General features: G+C 40.0%; 1 pseudogene; it reads left to right on the forward strand.

The window, feature by feature from the left end:
- Positions 1-7,167: 7,167 nt before the first annotated feature.
- LOC118653526 lies at positions 7,168-8,341 on the forward strand (annotated as a pseudogene).
- The last annotated feature ends 967 nt before the right edge of the window (positions 8,342-9,308 follow it).

A 9,308-nucleotide genomic window follows, 5' to 3' on the forward strand; every position in this document is an offset into this window, starting at 1 on the left:
AATCCTATTTACCATTGCTTCAAAACAATTAAGATACCTAGGAATAAACTTAACTAAGGAGTTAAAAAACCTGTACTCAGACAACTACAGGACATTGAAAAAAGAGATAGAGGAAGACATAAACAAATGGAAGAACATACCATGTTCATGGATTGGTAGAATCAACATCATTAAAATATCCATACTACCCAAAGCAATCTACAGATTCAATGCAATCCCCATTAAAATAACAACGGCATATTTCAAAGATCTAGAACAAACTTTCCAAAAATTCATCTGGAAGAAAAAAAGTCCCCGAATACCCAAAGCAATCCTGAGAAAGAAGAACAAAGTTGGAGGGATCACAATACCAGATATCATGCTATATTACCAAGCCTTGGTTCTCAAAACTGGCTGGTTCTGGCACAAGAACAGACATATAGACCAATGGAATAGAACAGAGAGCCCAGAAATGGACCCAAGCCATTATGATCAATTAATATTTGACAAAGGTGGCAAGAACATACCATGGAGTCAAGACAGTCTCTTCAATAAATGGTGCTAGGAAATTTGGTCAAATACATGCAAAAAATGAAACTAGACCACCAAGTTACACCATACACAACAACAAACTCAAAATGGCTAAAGGACCTAAACATAAGATGGGAAACCATAAATACCCTACAAGACTCCATAGGCAGCAAAATCTCAGACATAAGCTGAAGCAATATCTTTACAGACACAGCTTCTAGGACAATGGAGATTAAGGAGAAAATAAACAAATGGGAATACATCAAAATAAAAAGCATCTTGACAGGAAGAAACCATACCATCAACAAAACAGCAACAAAGTCCACTGCATGGGAGAACATATTTGCCAATGATATTTCTGATAAGTGTTTAATCTCCAACATTTACAGACAACTCATAAAACTTAACAAAAGGAAGATAAACAACCCAATCAAAATATGGGCAACGGATCTAAATACATACTTTTCAAAAGAGGACATAAGGAAGGCATGTGAAAACATGCTCAAAGTCACTAATCATCCAAGAGATGCAAATCAAAACAACAATGAGATACCATCTCACACCTGTCAGAATAGCTATTATCAACAAATCAACAAACAACAAGTGCTGGTGAGGATGTGGAGAAAAAGGAACCCTCGTGCACTGCTGGTGGGAATGCAGACTGGTGCATCCACTGTGGAGAACAGTATGGAGTTTCCTCAAAAAACTAAAAATGGAACTCCCATTTGACCCAGTAATCCCACTTCTAGGAATATATCCCAAGAAACCAGAAACACCAATCAGAAAGGATATATGCACCTCTATGTTAATAGCAGCAAAACTTACCATAGCTAAGATTTGGAAACAGCCTATGTGCCCATCAGCAGATGAGTGGATTAAAACCTGTGGTACAGCTACACAATGGAATACTATGCTGCAGTAAGAAAGAAGGAAGTCTTACCATTTGCAACAACATGGATGGAACTGGAGAGCATAATGCTAAGTGAAATAAGCCAGTCAGAGAAAGATAAATATCACATGATTTCACTCATATGTGGAATATAATGAACAACATAATCTGATGGACAAAAATAGATCCACAGACAGAGAAGCATTGATAAGACTGTCAAACCTCAGAGGGAAGGTAGGAGAGGGTATGGGTAAGGGAGAGAGATCAACCAAAGTACTTGTATGCATGCCTATAAGCCTAACCAATGGACACAGACACCACGGAGTGATGGCATGAGTCAGGGGGTGGGAGACATTAGGGGGATAAGGACACATAAGTAATACCGTAATCAATAAAGAAAAAAAATTTTAAAAATAAACTTATGTTCAATGACATAGAACGAAATCATTGGCCCAAGACAGAAAGGAGAAAGATGCTGATGCTCTCCAGACTTGATCAAACCATTGAAATGTACAGGGAGCAGAACATGTGTACTTTTCTATAAGGTTTCATCAAACCACCCTGGGATAAGGATGAAAACAAGAAGGGAGAGTAAGAATATAAAGGGCCTAGTAGTCTGTGGTACAGGATAAGACTACTGTGGAAGATTGGTAGAATGGGGATGGTTATTCTAAAAAGCAGGATCACAGTATAGTGTTCCATGGTGTAAATGTACTATGCAGCAGTAAAAAAGAAGGATCGCTTACCCTTTGAGAGAGCATGGAGGGTCCTGGGGAGTGTTATGCTAAGCAAAATAAGCCAGTCAGAAAAAGACCAGTATCACATGATCTCACTCATACGTGGTATCTAATGAACAAAATAAACTAGATCCAAAGACATAGAAGTGTGGAACAGACTGCAGAATCTCAGAGGGAAGGTGGGGGAGGGTATGTGGGTGGGAAGAGATCAACCAAAGTACTTGTATACATATATGCATAACCCATGGACACAGACAATAGGGTGGTGAAGGCCTGGGGTGGGGGGAGGGTGGGATAGAAGAGGTCAATGGGGGGGGGGGCGGGAAGGAACATATGTAATACTTTCAAGAATAAAGAATTTAAAAATAAATAATTAAAAAGTAGGATTAAATCACTGTGGAAGGAAGGGAGCAAATTTCTTAAAGCAAATTTAAATTCCTTTTAGTAAAGTAAAAAAAAAAATATGATGTTCTATAAGACAGAATTAAACTCTGTTTTTATAGTTAATAAAGGGCATTGATATGTATTGTCTCATTTGCTTTTTTACTTCACAGTAAAGGTTGGGTCAGACCCTCTTTCCACAAAAGCCTCTGAAGTAATTTGCAGCTGCCCTTGATGGTTGCTAAGCAACAGTGTAGCAGCTGCCTAATGTACCTTGACCTTTTGGTATTAACCCCTGAGTATCTAGAAGGGAAAAATACATACACACATAAAAACTGGGGAGCAAATTGAGACAGTATCATCAAACGCTAGGTGGGAAACTGTGGGAGATAGCCACATAGACCTTAAAAATAAAGAGAAGATTGCAAGTAGTTGGAGAATAATAGTTATGTGGAAGAAGCAAAACTCACAAAGGCACAGTCCTATAGAATTAAAGCCTCATGTCCAAGGCCCCACAAGACCTTTGAGTCCTCCTAGACATCCCTAACTAGTGGTGCCTGAACACATTTGGTGAAAAATCAGTAGCTCTAACTTCCTAGGAAATCCATTTCATTTTCCCATAATTCTAGTATTTTTATTTTTATTTTGAGCTTACCTCCCTCCTCCCATAATTTCCACTCAATAGCCCAAGTTCTGTCTTCTAGAGCAGGTTGGCAAACTAGTGCTTGCATATCCACCCCACTCCCTAATTTTTCACAGTGTGAGCTAAGAATGATTTGTACATTGTTAAATGGTCGAAAAAATCAAAAGAAAACATATTTTGTGACATATGAAAAATTATATGAAATTCACATTTCAGTCCATAAATAAAGTTTTGTTGGAACACAGCATGTTCATTCATTTCCATATTGTCTGTGACTATTTTCCTGATACTGCAGCAGAGTGGCTGAAACAAAACCTATGGCTCTCAGAGCCTAAAATAGTTACTATCTGCCACTTTATAGAAGTTTGATGATCGCTGGTCTAGAGCAACAAAGAATCAGTTTTGAATAAGACTCTGCTTATGTACGAATGTAATGGGAATGCCAGATATGAAAAGGTGTTTAAAGACCTCACAAAGAATCCCAAATTCTCAAAGGGAGGGAGTGGACTGGTGCCAAAGTCCTCTGAGCTCACAAATGTTAAGCTACTTTTCTTGACGTTGAAGGATAAGGAGTAGATTTAGCTTGTATGGAATTGTGGGGAGTCTCCAAGAATAAGAGAACAGCTGGGAAAGAAGGCTGAGATCAGAGTGTGAAAGGCCTTGAATACCAAATACTTGGCCATCCTTAAAGCAATGGAAGAACCACTACTAGGTTTCAATTTGGGATAGGGTTGAGTGACAGGGTAAAAGAAGGAGTTCAGGAAGATGATTCATGCTTCCAGACATCTCCCTAGTTCTATTCCAGCTCTAGACAAGTTGCAGTGATCTGAGAGTTTTAGGTCATTCAGGTCACTGGGGTTCAGAAACATCTCAATATAGGTATCCTAGACTGAACACAATCTAGATGGAAGCCAGGATAGTACAATAAATCAAATAAAATTATTGAGTTTGTTTCAAAGGATTTCTATAAGAGTACTCTCATCACATCTTTATCTGATTCTTACTCACTTTTCAGGACCCAACTCAACCATATCTCTGCTGGGGCCCGTGCCCTCCTCTGAACTCTTAAAGCACTTCTTTGTGGTCTTCACTCTACCATGTCTAGTAGTGAAATAACTTTTGTGTGTGAAAATGGCCTATTTCCCCAGAAAGACCTTGAGTTCCTAGAAGAAAGAGATCCTAAGTAGTACCTCCCCATGTTCCCATGGTATCTGGTTGGTTGGTAAAGACATTGATTCAATGAGCTAGTGGTCCCTCTGTGTGGAGAGGTCCTTACTTAGGATACGTCAGGCACTTTGGTTACTGTCTCAGCTGTAGCCTTTCTAAACTGGATAGTCTGGGAAGAGGTGAAACCTAGTGATATATTCCAGCAAGTCCTTAGCTATAATGACCATGCAAATAGCAGCTATCTCTTTCTAGCTCTGATATCATAAAGACACTGGCTTCCCATCATTCCTGCCTTCATGAGTTCATGGATGAATGCCCTGGTCAGGAAGACAAAGCCCACAATTCTTGTTCCAAGCATACAGTCCCATTTTCCATGGCCTCTGTTGATCCTGGACCCAGCCTTCAGTCTGGACTCAACAGATTCAAGGCAAAAATAGGCCCTTGGCTGAGAAGGCTGGCTTTCCACAAAGTGCTCTTTCCCCCAATAGCCAAAGCAAATGGTGTTGGCCGGGGCTAAAAGCCAGCCAATTGCTCCTGACCTTGACTGGCCAGCACGAAGGAGGCCCAGGATCAACAATGCATGGACAGTTCTGCTATTTTATTCCTTCTCATTCCTCAAACATCAGATTTCCTTTCAGTGAATCAAAACAATGAAATAGAACTAAAGTCAGCTCTAGACTCTAGAAAAAATGTCGAAGACCTCCCATGGGCCTCAATTGCTGAGAGATTCACCTCCACTCTTTTTAGCCTCTTAATCATGCCCAAGTCCACGAGCCACCTTCTGGAGTCTCTCTGATTAAACTTATTTGCTCTTTGATCCATTGGTTGTTTAAGGACATGTTGTTTGGGTTCCACGTATTTGTGTTTTTTTCCCAGTTTTCTTCCTACAGTCAATTTCTAGTTTTGTGACATTGTGGTCAGAAAAGAAGCTTTATATGATTTCAATCTTCTTAAATTTATTGAGGTTTGTTTTGTGGCCTAATATGTGACCTTTCCTGGACAATGTTCCATGTGCACTTAAAAATGCACTTTTCACTTTTTGAATGAAATGTTCTATGCATTTCTATCAAGTCAATTTGATATAATGTGATATTGAAGATAATTATTTCCTTATTTTCTGTCTGGATGATCTATCCCTTGATGTGAATGTGAATTTAAATCCTCTACTATTATGGTACTAGAGGCCCGATGCACGAAATTCATGTAAGAGTAGGCCTTCCTTCCCTCGGCTGCTGACACCAGCTTCCCTCCGGGACCCAGGACCCGGGCTTCCCTCCAGTCACCAGCAGGCACCCGGGACCTGGGCTTCCCTCACAGCCACAGCATCATCCGGAAGGCTGTCCGGAAGGACATTGGAAGGACATCTGGTCTAATTAGCATATTATGCTTTTATTATTATAGATTACTATTAATTTCTCTTTTTATAAACATTAATATTTTCTTTATACCAGTATATTTAGGTGCTCATATGTTGAGTATATAGATATTTGTGATTACTATATCCTCTTATTAGATTGAGCCTTTTAAAATTATGTAATGCCCTTTTCTTTGTCTTTTTTCTTTCTTTAAAAGTCTATTTTGTCTGATATGAGCATTGCTACCCCAGCTTTCTTTTTGTTTCTATATGCATGGAATATCTTTTTCGATCCCTCACTTTCTGTCTGTATGGGTCTTCCCATTTGAAATAAGTCTCTTGTAAGCAGCATGAAGATGGGTCCTGTTTTTCCTCTGCTTCCTTAGGGGAGAGGGAGGAGTAATGCAGGAATGAGCTAAGTACCCACTGTTCTTGCTGGCTCCCAGGCCAAGCTGAGAGTCAAAACAGAGTTCAACCAAGCATTTTTCTTGAATTAAGTAGCCAGCCTCCCTTCATCACAGTGGGGCAGGGGCCAGGTTTCAGACACTGGCTGAGAGGGATATGGATAGAGGAAGAAGAGGAAGGGGAAGGAAAAGGATAGTGAGAAAGGCCCGACAGAGAAAGTGGGAAGTATTTTTTATCTAACATAACAAAAATCTCTCTGAAAGAGTGACTTTTGGCTGATGACTGAGAGTGGAGGATTGGGAAAATCTTATCAGGGGTAAAGCTAGAAAAGTCAGTGATTCTAGAATATTTTCTTGTCAATGCACTTAGAAATCACTCTCCTCTCCCAGGCTTGGGTGAGTTGTTGATTTAGAAAAACCTGGAACTAGAAGGGATTACTATGAAAAGGGAATCATCCTTAATCAGAGATATTCAACATCTGAGTCAAAGTACTAAACCAGCATCCTCTTTGGTATTCAGGTTCCTTCTAATAGTAATTGAAGACATTTGACAATAATACTAAATACCAGGTACTTAGCACTAAATATGTGTCAGGCAATATTCTATTCCCAAACTATACACCAAGGCACTCCAGGATACCATAGCCAATTCACAGGGGTATTGTAAGATATTTTTAATTTTTGAGGGTAACAACAGAGACATTTGTAGGATGTGATATAAACTATTAAATTTTTGTACACAATTACTTAATAAACAGAAGTGTTAAGTATTTCAGCTCAGGGGTGCTGCAAGGACAATTAGTGACACACTAAAGGCACAGCAAACTAAGAAACTTTGGGAATCTTTGCTATATGCATTATATGAATTATCTCAGACAGTCCTCAAACCTCACGGGGTAGGTCTTAATATTGTTTCCCTTTTATGGATAAAGAAACCAAAGCTTCAAGGTATCCAGCTAAGTGATGGCAAAGCAGAGGTAAGAACCTAGATGTGAATCTTGTGGGAAGAGCTGAAGCAGGCGCTCTTGGCTCAGCATGGCCCACTGCAATCCGCTGGAGGAATGCACCGCGGAGTCACCATCATGCCTGGGCATTTACAGGAAAGCTTCGGCTGCTGCATGGTCACCAACCCATTCGACCAGTTATTTGACGACAAATCAAACCCCTTCGAGGCATTGAAAGCAGCAGAGAACAAGAACAAAGAAGCCGATGGGGGTAGGGGGGCGGGGGGCCGTTTTGGGGGCCCTGGGGCCAGGAGCACAACTCAGCCACAGCCCAGACCAACTCCAATGCAGCAGGCAAACAGCTGTGTAAAGAGTCCCAGAAAGAACACAAGAACCCATTGCCTTCCAACATAGGCATGGCTGACAAGAAAGAGGAGACGCAGCCATGCCTGTGGTGCTTAAGAAAGAAGGAATAACACTTGTTGGAAGAAAACGGGATCAACAACTTCAGGGTGAAGGGAAAAATAATTGATAGGAGACCACAGCGGCGACCACCTCATGAACGATGATTTGAAAAGTCACTTGAAGAAAAAGGTGAAGGAGGAGAATTTTAAGTTGATAGACCTATTGTTGACTGGCCTATCCGAGACCGTGGTGGTCTTGGAAGAGGTCGAGGACAAGGTGGACATGGAATGGGCCGAGGAGATGGATTTGATTCTCGTGGCAAACGTGAATTTAATAGGCATAGTGTAAGTGATAGATATTTCTCACATTACAGTGGCCTGAAGCACGAGGACAAACATGGAGGTAGCGGATCTCACAACTGGGGAACTGTCAAAGATGAATTAACTGACTTGGAGCAACCAAATGTGACCGAGGAAATACCTGAAGTTAAAGAACATCCAGTTGCAAACAATGAAAATAAGGAAAACAAAGTTGAAGAAGTAAAGGAAGAGGGTCCAAAAGAAATGACTTTGGATGAGTGGAAGGCTATTCAAAATAAGGACTAGGCAAAAGTAGAATTTAATATCCAAAAACCAAATGAAGGTACTAATGGTCAGTGGAAGAAGGGATTTGTTCTTCATAAGTCAAAGGGTAAAGAGGCTTACGCTGAAGATTCAGTTATGGACCATCATTTCAGAAAGCCAGAAAATGATATAATGTCTCAGCTGGAGATCAATTTTGGAGACCTTGGCTGCCCAGGACATGATGGCAAGGGAGGACACGGTGGCCGTGGGTGTGCTGGACTGACAAGTCAAGTGCTTCTGCTCCTGATGTAGATGACCCAGAGGCATTCCCAGCTCTGGAATAACTACCTGCCATAAGACAACCCTGGTTCCTTTGTGGACACTACTTCTCTGAGGTTTTGCATACTTAAGGATCCCAACAGTCTAAGAAATTTTTTTTTAAAAAAGACTGTCATTCATACCATTCACACATACAGTCTGAATTTTATGTTTTGAAAATGAACTTCTCTCGTTACACAGAAGTAACAATACAGTAGTCAGTTTTGTATTTAGAAATGTCTTGGTAACAGGGATGTTTTCATAATTTTCAGAGATTATGCATTACTTCATGGATATTTTATATTGCTTCTTGCAAATATGCATTTCCAAACTTGAAATATAAGTGTGAACATGTATACCAGTTTAAAAAAAAAACCTAGATATGGCAGATATCATAGACTGTGCTCTTAAACCATTTGCAACTAACTTCTTATAATTAGCTTTATCCACTGTCTTACTTTTATATGCAACTGTGAAGAATGCCTTGATATGACAGTGAATGCCTTTGTGGTGTGAAAGTAGTGTTACCATTCTGGAAGTCCAGAATTTTATCTCTAAATCAACACATACACATAAGAAGCATATTTTACAAATATGAGGCATATGATGAAATTGGGACTGCCTTTAAGCTATTTGAACTTTTCAACTGCTTTTGAACTAATTATCAAGAGACCTCCCATGCTTCCTATAATTTAACCCTAAATGTTACTTATCCTGAATCACTAAGGTTCACTCTTATGTTATAGTGTGAGAAGCAGTGTTCTCTGTCTCACTGGATATAAAAAAGAAGCATCAAGTCTCAGTTGCCACTGCTCCCTGAGGGAAACCAAATCAAAGACAAGGCCAACATACAGAGGAGGGTAGTCAAGAGAATCACAGATAAAAGGAGTAGTCATGACTGAACCATGATTAAAATCCCTCCTCAAGACTTTCCAATTATGTGAGCCAATAAGGTCCTGGTTTATTTCAATCAGTTTAAGTTGGATTTTCTGT

This window comes from Myotis myotis, unplaced genomic scaffold (genome assembly GCF_014108235.1).
Source record: "Myotis myotis isolate mMyoMyo1 unplaced genomic scaffold, mMyoMyo1.p scaffold_m19_p_4, whole genome shotgun sequence".
Taxonomy (NCBI): domain Eukaryota; kingdom Metazoa; phylum Chordata; class Mammalia; order Chiroptera; family Vespertilionidae; genus Myotis; species Myotis myotis.